Source organism: Argiope bruennichi, chromosome 9 (assembly GCF_947563725.1).
Source record: "Argiope bruennichi chromosome 9, qqArgBrue1.1, whole genome shotgun sequence".
Lineage (NCBI taxonomy): Eukaryota > Metazoa > Arthropoda > Arachnida > Araneae > Araneidae > Argiope > Argiope bruennichi.
This window is the reverse complement of record NC_079159.1, coordinates 38,029,207-38,041,198: the sequence shown is the minus strand read 5'-3', so window position 1 is coordinate 38,041,198 and position 11,992 is coordinate 38,029,207.

The following is an 11,992-nucleotide window of genomic DNA, read 5'->3' as shown; positions in this document are numbered from 1 at the left end:
CTGATTTAAAAAGAGTAAGTAATAAAATCTTCATTTGCCATTTTTTTATACGCACAAATTAGAAAGAATATAGATGCATGAAGCTATTCAGATTTTTTATTGAAATATGAAACATTGATGATATATTTTTAAATGATAGTATATCTTTTTTTTTGTAATATTTCAAATTTGTTTAAAAGTCTTAAGCATCAAAATCATTTAATATTTTTCTCTACTACATTTTTTTCGCTCATTTCTGTGTTCAAAGATATGTTCAACATCGTTTCTCATATGACTGTAACGCTGTATAAATTCTTTCAACACCTTCAAGTTCAAAACAATATTTTTTCACATAATTGGCATACAGTTTGAAAGTACTTTAATAAGAAATTCTATAAACTGATAAAAAAAAGTTTTTAATGACGCCTTTATTAGGGAACAAAAAATAATAATTTCAATAATTAAATATTCGAAAATATCGAATATTTAATTTTTAATTATATTTTTTATTAAAATTATTTAAAAGTCTTAAAAATAATATTCCAAAATTTATGAAAGTAAAATTCTAAAATAATACTAAAATTTAATAATATGTAATGTACACGTGCATAGATTCAAAATTTTATTAAATTAATCGATTAATTATTAACTAAATTTAGACATTTGCGCGTTGTCAAATAAAGAATATTTCAAAACTTTAGAATCGGGAAGTAAAAGAAAAAATCGATTAGAACATTCTTCTTTTATAAATATAAAAGAAAATAATATTAATGAAAGTGTGTAATAAATTTAATAATCGCAAACTAACATGAATTAAATATATTTGCTTCAGATTGACAAAATGTTAAATCAATGAAATGATATTATTAATACGTCAAGCTTTTAACATACATCTCGTTAACGAGTATTTCAATAAATCTCTCTTCCAAAATCAAATTAAATTTTCCCAAAAGAATTGAAAGAGCTACTTTATTAGTTGCATAAATTAATTTATTGTTAAACACATTTACTTAGAAACAGAAAAGGATGAATTTTACATTTAATCTGATTCATTTATTGATGGTTGCATTGAATCTCTTTTCAAGCTGACTAAAATCCTTCACCATGAAAGAAATTTGCATTCGGCGAAGTATTCGGTTTTATGCCTAAATTGGATTCCCTCAATTTTGTTTCAAGTTTAAAAGTTCGTTTAAGTGATTTTGAAATTGAAAATCATAGTTTTACACTGCTTCTAATCTTTAAATTATTGATGAGAAACCTGGGTACTAATAATCTTAATGTAAGTGGTTAAATCAATGATTGAAACAAAGTTTTATTATTCTTAAAAATCCTTCAAATGATTTTAAAAGAGTGTAAATCAAAGATTCTCTCTTTAAATAAAAATAAAACTTTTGAAATAAAAGAAAATTTCCAAATCAGGGCTCCAATAGCTGACATACTTTCAATTATATATATATATATATCAGTTATTGAATTTTATTATTGACATCATTTTTCCTTATTTCCCCCCTAAAATTTGTGATAGATATTGTGTTTTTCCTTTATATTTCTTTATAAATTATAGAATTGATTTTGTGAATTTCTCATGTTTGGGTGTAAACATTGAATTCTTCGATCCTGGAGGATGCTATTATTTATATTATATTATAAATTTTATTTATTCTTTATGTTTAATTATTTCATGTTTATTTTCCTTATTAAATGTTTTTAACTATTTTTTTATGTTTTTATAATTATTTATGTTTCTATGTTTATAGATTTTATTAATTGCCTATTAATTAATTGTACAAAATTGACTTAAAGGCAACTTTTTTTCTATCTGTTGAAATACTAAGCCATTTATTTTTACTATTTAGTTGCATCACTTGCGTGCTTTTCTTTTTGTTAAAGATAAGTTTTTGATTCTGATATTTTCCTTTTTGCTTTTATTTCTTTGTATCTTATATCTTATTATTATCATGATATAGTTTTTACGAATTAAACAATGGCGAGATGAAATTTAAACATCGAAGAAAACAAACAAATATAATAAGAAAACTTTGAAAAGCATGGGGGAAGGGAGGATACCGGAGTTACCTTTTTCATTTAGGACGAACCGTTTTTCAAGCCATGGAAAGTTCATAATTTTAATTGAAATATCTCTGCACATTTTACAGATAACTAGATGAAACTTTTTCCTTTGTTTTTATTATGGTACTGTTAGTTTCATTATTCTAGACGACCACTTTCCGACGATTCTATCTTACAAGGGGAGAGACGAGGAAGGATGAGCGCAATCCCGGAATTCGTCATTCTTTGACCTTGATTCCCCCCCCCCTAATAGATACTTTTTTGTTCAGTTTGTTTCACTTGTATGCGGTGTTTTAGAATCCGTTGTCAAACAATATAACGTACAGTTTTGTAATTGCACTTTTCGGTTGATCGCCTTTGTTTTTTTACTTATTTCTTGATAACTTCCTCCTTTTACCACTTGGGGTGCTGAAAACTGTCTCAATAAATTCAGTATAGTCACTTTATTATAATTATGCATTATTTCCGTGGCGTCAAGTTTGCATACGTTTGAATTTAAAGGGTACGACGCGCATACGTTTTGAATTTAAAAGGTTTAAAAAAGTTTAATGAGCATCATGTATGAACACAATAATTTACTTTTAAATATTTTCGTTTAAAATTACTACAATATCGTTTGCTGTTTGCCTTAATTTTTTATCATATTTTATCATTTTCACATTTTTAACTCCTCATTTAGCATATAAAATACCTTAATGAAAGCTGTTTTTTTAGCTTGAGCTCAATGAATAAGATTTCATTTGACTAGACAAATTTATCCGTTTTTATTGAATTATTATACATTTTGTTGAGACGACTTCAAAGTTTTGTTTTTTAAACGTGTCCAAGTACATTTTTTTTCTGGCTTTGATAAATTGTCGATTTGTAACTTCCTATTAACATTGAAATATTGAAAAGTAAGGTATTTTTTTTTCTTTTAACCATTACTGTCTTATCATTTCAGTTCAAAATATAGAAGCTCCTAATCAGGGTTCCTAAAGCAGTATGGGAATATAAATATAAGTTTTAAAATCTCTGAAAAACAAAAATGTTTTCACAGTATATAAATAAATATAATAAAAAATATTTTCAAAAAATTTAGTTGTTTTCATGACATTATGTGCACACTGTATTTTGTTCTAGAAACTTATTCACTTGAACGTATCTTTTCGCAGTTATTGAAATCCTGTTTGAAGTAGCAGTTAATATTTAGAGATTCTTATGATTGCTTATATCAAATATTAAAATAAAAAAGTATTAAGTATTTAATGTCGAATAATTTTTTAGGTTGTCTTTTTTTTTCAAATCGGTATTTTCTTAAGTTAAAATTTAATCTCTTAAAAGTTACTTAAATAAAGTTTAAAACTTCATATTTCTGTGTCGCCAATTCTAGAGTACATTTATATTGCATATGGTGAGACTAAGAGTGTTTCTTTACGGAAATCTTTAATATTAATTAATGAATTTTTTTCAACAACTTAAAGTTTTAAACATAGTAATTCAAAATCTGTAGGCCGTAAAGTTATATGTATTTTTCTTTCTGAGATATAACTAATAAATGCAGGCTTAGCTAGCCCCTTGTAGAGAGGCTAGTAAAGTAAATAAATTTGCAAAATATGAATGAAGAAACAGAATTTTTTTTACCGTGTATTAATGAAATTATTTAATGAAAATAAACATGTAAAACTCTTTATCATACGATTAATAACTTATATAAAATACAAAAAAAAACACATAAAAATCGTTTGCAAAAGAGGTGATATCATCTTGAATTACAGCCTCTTCACCTAAATTTAGTAGCCAATTTTACTATTTTGTCCCAATTATATTTAGGACGAAGTCAAATTTGGAAAAAAAATTTGGAATTTAGGACAAACCAGTGGCCAAGTTTGATAGTTCATGAGTATATATGTAACTATGAGACGAAAATGCATAAGAAATTCAAATCAACGATTTTTATTTTTATATATTCACAAACCTTTCAAAATAAAGAAGAAACAATTGCTTAGTTTTAGAAAACAGAACTGAATTTTGAAGAAGAAACAATGACAACTCCAGCTATTAAAATTTAAAGGACAATCAAATAAAATTAATTCAAACGCAATGAAGTCTTTTACAGTAATTTTAGAATTCCTATTAAACTTTTTGGATAAATCAAAACACGAGAAAGTACAGTATATTCGAAATTATATATATGCAACAAAAACAGCCTACATATGTATAGAAAAATTGTTAAGATATTTTTCGCTCATAGTCCTATTTTGCACCAAAACAAAAACAAAAGAAGTTCTCAACCCAAGATATATCATTGCTTGTAAAAATATTTATAAAATAATTGTTTAAAATATATCAAGATTCCTGGTATATATATTCAGGTGGTGGCTTAATTATCTGTCTGAATAAACTAATTAACATTATTCTAGTAACTTTTCTACAATCCTTAAACTCGCATTACACTTAACCTTTTATTTAATCAAACTAATTAGAACCGAAAATGAATGCAAACATTTAACATGCTTCTCACGGAGCAACGAAATTCATTTCATTGAAATATTTTTATTTTAATGATTTTATTTTGGTAATTTAGCTATACGGTATTTTGATCCGAATCATGGCATCAATTCAAATATATTGTATTCGTTTATTAAAGATTTATTTAAAGATTTAGTTATTTAAAGATTTCGTTTATTTAAAAAAAGGAGAAAAGAAGGAATTAATTCTATTCATACAACAAATCGTTCTCTTCTTGGAAGATTAATGAAGTGATATTACTTTATATGCATTCATGTTTTACGAGGGAATAATAGATTATTTTGTTACCTTACGCTTTGCTTATTACGAAATGGAAACGAAATTCTTCATTGCTTCACGAAAATGATTTGTACTCACTTTTAAAAAAGTTAATTTTGATGCATTGTTATCATTTGTTGAGTTGACGGCCATTTATTATGAAATACAATAGCACATATCAACAAAAACTATGAGAACATAATAAAATGAAATATAAATATTACCTCAATGTCTTTTAAACTTTCAGTATTTGGGACATAATATTTTTGTATGTATTTTAAAATCTAAATTTTTTCGATTAATTTTTATATTTTTAAAACCTAATATCAAATCTTTTATGCACCGATAATTTAATTGTATTCTTTTATTCTAATGATATCATTTTTTATTTATGCTCACAGAATGAAAATCTTTTTCTTTTTGGATGCAGTTGTTCTAACTTCAGTGATTTTTCTGTCCATATATTGTGTCTCGCTCTTCATTGACGCTCCAATAATGGACTAAAAGAAGTTGAGAAATATTTTATCAAGTTGAAATAAAATTTCCTAGATTTATTTTTCTTGCATTTTTCCAATAATATATGGCATATCCTCTGCATCCTTAGCTATTGTGCTAGTGGGACATGAATGCATTGAAATGCCGTCTTATGTAAAATCAAACAATCCTAAGACATTGTTTTCAATATCAAATTTGTGTTGATTTAAAGAGTTCTATGGATTCAATACAAAGCACCAATAAGAAAGAGAAGAAATTAGAGAGTAGAAAAAAAAAATAAAGAAGCATTATTGACTTAAATTTAAAGTACACATAACATAAACCAGCGGATATGATATCCCCGAATCTCGCAATTTTTCCATTCTCTTTCTCACATTTTTTTTTCCAATAGTTTTTAAAATTTTGGACTTTGGGTAAGATCACGGATACCTTGCATGGCAGTTTGTGAGCGATTGTTAAGAAACATAGATTTTTGACATAATTTTAGCATTTTTACTGAAACTGTAGAGAAAAAATTATATTTTTACAAAACTTTTTCTACTGCAATAAATACCGTCAATCAATCGTAATAATGCAGCGCATTTAATCGCTAGTTCAATCTCTAATCGCTGTCTAATCCTCTAGTCTTGTTACTTGTCGGCGACTCCGATTCCTCTCACACACGACTTTTGAAGATACACACCACTTCTCCGCAGCTTGATGGTTGGGTTGACGGGGCACCTAGCCCCGGCAGGGGCTTATCCCCGGTAGGGAGAGACTTCACAGTGCTTTGCTGTCTATACTTTGCCGTGGCCGTCTTCGACGAAATTTGGAGATGACGAGTGTCAGGACTCATTGTGATTGTCCGATATTAGGGTGAGGGGGGGGGGTACGCTTCCGTTGGGCTTAGTAAGTTTTTACTGCTTGTGAGCTAGAATTGGCTATTGAGATACTGTTTAATTTGAGTTTGAAAAAATAAAAGTCAGGAAGAAAAACTAAAGGGCTGAGATAAATTAAAGTAGTATATTACGGGGTCTTCTAGAGTTTGTAGATGGTTTATATTTAGGGATTTTAGCTATTGCTTCATTTTCATTCTTATCCATGTTTTTAAAGAAGTTAGTGGCTACATTTTTAATGAATTTTTTAAGAGGGGGATAGTCTAGGCATAAGTACATATTTGTATTGGGCATGTAGTATTTCATATTGCAGAAATTTCTAATTAAGTTATTTTGCTGGCGTTCAATAAGTCTAAGATTAGTCTTGGCAGCATATCCTCACACAGGGCAGGCATAAGTTAATACTGGACGCAAGTAGGCAGAGTAAATAAGCATTTTATTTTGTCTACTCATTTTGGAGTTTCGAGAAATCAAGGGATAAAATTTACGAGTTAGGTCGCGAAACTTTTTAGCTGTGTAAATAAAGTGGGGTTTCCAAGTTAATTTGCTGTCTAGAATAACGCCTAAATATTTGCATTCCTTAGACCACGGGACCGTTTGACTTTTAATTTTAACTGGGGAGAAATTCTTTTTACAGTTATTTTTATTAAAAACTATAGCTTCAGTTTTACTAGCATTTATTTCAATTTTCCATTCGACGAACCAGTCCTCAAGAGATTTATTATGTCGGTTTAAATCTATGGTAATGAAATTTTGATTTTTGTTTCTAGCTAGTATTGCAGTGTCATCAGCGTACATGCACAACATAGTGTTAAATTGCTTGGGGATATCATTAATAAATAAAGAAAATAAAATTGGCCCTAGTTTAGATCCTTGAGGTACACCTGCAAGAATAGGTTTTACTTCAGAAAATTCATTGTTTATCTTGATTTTAAAGGATCTGTAACTGAGGTAAGAAATTATAATTTTGATAAGGTGTGGGGGTATGTTGTAATTAATTAGCTTGTATGTAAGACCATCTTGCCAAACTCTGTCAAAAGCTTTCTGAATGTCAAGGAAAACCGCTGCAGTTTTTTGTTTATTTTCAAAACCTTCCTCAATGAATTCTACTGCTCTAATTAATTGGTGGGTTGTAGATAGGTTACGGCGAAATCCAAATTGTTCAGGTGTTAGTATATTATGTTCTTCTAGGTAATTATTTAATCTATTGAGAATTATCTGTTCAGCAATTTTGCTGACAGAGGAGAGTAGGGAAATGGGTCTATAACTGCAGGGATCAGTTGGGTCTTTTCCTGGTACTTCACCGCAGCTTCAGAGTGCCTGTTTTTTATAGTTCCGGGAGGCGGGGATAGAATCTTCCAGACCAATCAGGGCATATCTGAGTGTATCTTGGTTCCTATTGGATGGATCGTGAAACTTCTCGAACTTTCCAATATAATCTATTTAGTCGCCAAACTCGCCAAATTCGTCGCCAAATGGTCGCCAAACTCTCAGGTCATTGACGCGGCACCCGCTCAACACGCACAGGACAGATCTTACAACGGATTTAACGGTTTTTCCACGATGACACTATTTGTGCCGGGTAGCAAAATTACAGACTTGTAACATTATTTTAGACGCCACTTTTCCAACTGATTGTAATCGAATTCGACACGAATCTGCAGTGCCATAAGTTTATATACCGAATTTCAGCGATTATTGATTTATGAGTTATTACTTTTGCATACTTGCAAAAGTACAGACCTACAGATGGGCAAACATTTGATGGATTTGATTAAAAAAATTAATAACTATCAATATTTTAAATGCAAAAATCTGAGTATGAAATTTTATTCACCTAGTATTTTGCGTCTTCTAGTTATCAAATGGGTCGCGGTGGCCTGGTGGTAAAGTCTCGGCTTCGGAACCGGAGGGTTTCAGGTTCGTGACCCGGGACCACAGAAGAACCGTCGTGTAAGAGGGTCTGTCGCACGTTAAATCTGTCATGACCAAACGTCCTCCCACTAGTGTGGTGTGGTGTGGAGAGGGGGGTGCCAGCTCAGGTGTTTTCCTCGTCATCTGACAGTGGTTCAAAATGACGAGGTCCGTCCCAAAATAGCCCTAGTGTTGCTTCAAACGGGACGTTAACATAACCAAACCAAACCAAACTAGTTATCAAATTGACTTGTGTTCGAACAGTCAGACAAACTTCCTTGGAAGGGTCTTCATTCAAAACGTGAAAAATATCTGCCAATTTGGCTGTAAGTCCATACGCTAAATTTTATTCATCTAACTCTAAGCGTTTACGAAATTTCATGGTCACAGACAGAATGACGTAATGCCAGAAAAGCATTTTTCAGGGATCTCAGAGAAGTCTGAAACCTGAAAAATTGTCAAAATCAAGAGTTCTAATTTGACATTTATAATAATTCCTCTATACCGATTACGAGAAAGTAAAAATAGGAAGTAAATGGATTTCGTTCACAATTTGATAATCTTCAAATTCGGCCATAATTCCATATATCAAAGTTTAATCCTCTATCTTAAAGCGTTTTTGAGATACCGTGTTCACAGAGAGACATAATATCAAAAATGCATTTTCCGGACTCGGAAAGATCTGAAGTGTAAAGATTCATTAGAATCTCTTCATTAAAATCGAATTTTTTGACGATTACAATACTTCCTATCTGCTTCTCATACGGGAAAATGAAAAAAAAGCAATTTAAGGTTTTGTACCTAACAAAAAGCACTTCAGTAATAAATTTCCTTATGTAAAGATAAACGTAAAGATCCCTAATTTGAAGTACCAATGCTCTAAAGAAAGCATGAATATTATGCAAATTAAAAAAAAAGGAAAATCTTGACAATAAACCATAGAAGCTTGAACGCACGATCCCTTAGGCTTGAATATTAGACAAATAGAGACAGCATATTTAGCACTAATACTTTAAATAAGTGATGCACAATTGGCCAAAAAGTTTTATTTGTTCATCAGCAGGTATTGCTAAGAAAGAAAAAAAAAAGAAGAAAGGTTATTCTGTTTTCCGGAAATAAGGACATGAATAATGATATTCTAAAATTAAATACTAAGATGCTATCCTGTATCTAACATTTTCGTGTAAATTTAAAGCAAAAACTGATGTATGTATTTAATAACTCTGCGACAAGCCTTGGGATATACTTAAGATTTTAATGTATGCTTGATGCAAATATTTTTAATTTTTTGTAGCCTTTTTTTTTTAAATCTTTAGAACATGTTAATACTAGTGAGTTACACACTTTTTCGGACCGTTCATCATCTCCCAAATATTACGTTATTATTCTTTTGAGATCAATACTAGATCACAGTTCGCTTTTCTCATTCACCATAAAGTTTATCGTTTCTACTAGTAATATAAAAAAATTATAAATACATTCATTATTAAAAGCAAAGTTAATTTATTTAAATTACAGAATAACATTAATTTCTCATTAATTGCTAAAAACTAAGTCATCCAATTTCTAAAATTAACATTTTCTGATAGTAGATAAACACACACACGCACACGCACGCACACACACACACACACACACACACACACACACACACACACACACACACACACACACACACACACACACACACACACACATATATATATATATATATATATATATATATATGGTAAATTAACTCCACGAGAGGGCACTCTTGAGTTCATCCCGTGATAGCCAGCAGTCGGAGGGCAGAGTTCAGAGTTCACTAGACGAGGGGAAAGAACGGACGTCCGCCGAGAAGGGTGCTACCGGAAACTGAGAAGACGTGATACTCTGAGAAAGGGCCGAAACTGGAATTCTTGCGTTGAAGAATTCCTCTGCAAATGCCAGTGTACCACGCGTAGGTGGGAAAGATCCCTACAACATCAACTATCCATCTTCATGTAATATAAATTCCTTCATCATTGAATTCTCATTTGTAAAGTTCATCAGAATCATCAATTGTTAATCAAGAATAAAAAGATTAAGCTCATTCAAGTGGAATGATGCATTAAGACCCATCACATCACCAAAGTTTTGAATCAGATTTTCCATCGGAGCAAGCATGTAAACAGTGTGACTGAGGAAGCTATGGACAAATGATGATTAAAAAATTCTCTACATTTTGCGTCCATATAAGCTTTTTATACAAATAGATTGCATGCTACGTCAGCATGATGATTGAATGAGCCAAACAAAAAGGCAAATGAGGCTACAAAAGGACACAAGAGTGATCCCTCCACGACTTTCTTGTATTAAGAGAGATGCCATTTTTTTCGTATAATTTGTCACTTATATTTTTGAATGTCACACAATGTAAACAAGTTTTCAGAACTTTTAGTCCGAGACACTTCTGGAGACATAGAGTGGAAATTAGGATGATGAATTGTAGTGTGATGTAAATAAAATTATATATATATATATATATGAAATTTTAAAAGACATGCAAAAAATTTAATTATAAAATGTTTTTTAAAGGAAGTTAGCCAGGAAATATTAACGACGCACTTTTACATTGCTTTGACTATTAGTCTTTCTGACTAATTTATCTTTATTTGTTATACTTTATAGATAAATTTTATGTGTATTAAAAGCTAGTAGGAAAAATTCTATAAAAATTAACTGTTTATAAATTTTAAATTTTGTCTTAAAAATAAATTGAAATATAAGCTTCAGAATTTTAATCTTTTTTATAAAATATTTTAGTGTTAAGAAAAAAAAAATAATAATTTTATGAAATTCACTGTTACTGAAGAGCAATATGTAAAACTGTTTTGGTAATTTAATCTTAATTTATAATTCATTACCATTAAGAATATTAAAATTTTTTGAAAATAATTGTTTTCGTATTCAAAAAATCAGATGGAAGAATTGAAACAAAATTTAAATGCATTATATTTTGGAATTAATTAATTAATTAATTTACTATGTATCTCTGATTATATTAAAATAATGCACTATCATTGATAATGCATTATTATTACATTTTATTTTTTTGTACATTAATAAGATGTACAAATAAAATAATGTGTACATAATAAATGTGCATTTTATTTATTTTTTATACAATAATAAATGTACAAATCCTTAAAAGTAGCACATCCGCAAGCGAGTGAAACATCGAGTTCAAAATTCAATTTTTACATGTATGAAACAAATCAAATAAAAATATCGAATAAAAATTTTTAAAAAATTTATATAAAAGGCAAAAAAATTAATAAAAATTGAGACATATTTATCTGAATTTTTCTAGCTCGGAATTTTACTAATAGCAAACGAGATAATATCTACTGTTATCAGATTTTGGATGCTCAATGTGCAAAATTTATGCTAAAAAATATGAATGAGGCAGGAAATATAAGAAAAAAAATTACAATATCAACATAATAAATTATAAAAAGACAAAGTCATTAAATACGGAACTTTAAGAAGATTCTGCTTAAAAATATGTGCATTTGTTGTTACGATTGTGTTATCTGTTTTTAAATAGGATTTATTTATTACTAAGTAACTAAATTCTGCTTCACGAATACCTCTATCGCTTCGAGATACGTGCTTTAGCTTTCTAATTAAGCTCTTAATACAAAAAGTCATGCTTGCTTAATTTTATTTAATTTTATCTTCACTCAGAAACTGTTTGGTCATTTAATTAATTCCCCGTTGTTTACTCGAAAAAACTATTTGAAAAGAGGAAAAAGAACATTTAACGCGGTAAACATGTTTATTTCAACTAAATATTTTTAGAATGCGATGAAAATTAATACATTTAAGAACATTACCTGGATTATTTATTTCAGAAAATTGACCAG